Source organism: Lottia gigantea, assembly GCF_000327385.1.
Source record: "Lottia gigantea unplaced genomic scaffold LOTGIsca_181, whole genome shotgun sequence".
NCBI classification, from domain to species: Eukaryota; Metazoa; Mollusca; class Gastropoda; family Lottiidae; genus Lottia; species Lottia gigantea.
In genome coordinates this window covers 373,172-373,824 of record NW_008708320.1, presented here as the reverse complement: position 1 = coordinate 373,824, position 653 = coordinate 373,172, and positions in this window count along the sequence as shown.

Genomic DNA, 653 nt, shown 5'->3' with positions numbered 1-653 from the left:
ATTGGTACGTGAGCCCATAATGAGCCAATAATTGGTACGTGAGTTCAATAATAAGGCAATAATTGGTACGAGTCTAATAATGAGTCAATAATTGGTACGTGAGTTCAATAATAAGGCAATAATTGGTACGTGAGTCTAATAATGAGTCAATATATGGTACGTGAGTCCAATAATTGGTACGCGAGTCCAATAATGAGCCAAAAATTGGTACGTGAGTCCAATAATAAGGCAATATTTGGTACATGAGTCCAATAATAGGCCTATATTTGGTATGTGAGTCAAATGATGAACAGATAATTGGTACGTGAGTCCAATAATGAGCCGATATTTGGTACGTGAATCTAATAATAAACCGATATTTGGTACATGAGTCCAATAATGAGCCAATAATTGGTACGTGAGTCTAATAATGAACCGATATTTGGTACGTGAGTCTAATAATGAACCGATATTTGGTACGTGAGTCCAATAATGAGCCGATATTTGGTACGTAAGTCCAATAATAGGCCTACATTTGGTATGTGAGTCAAATAATGAACCGATAATTGGTACGCGAGTCCAATAATGAACAGATATTTGGTACGTGAATCTAATAATAAACCGATATTTGGTACATGAGTCCAATAATTAGCCAATAATTGGTACGTGAGTCT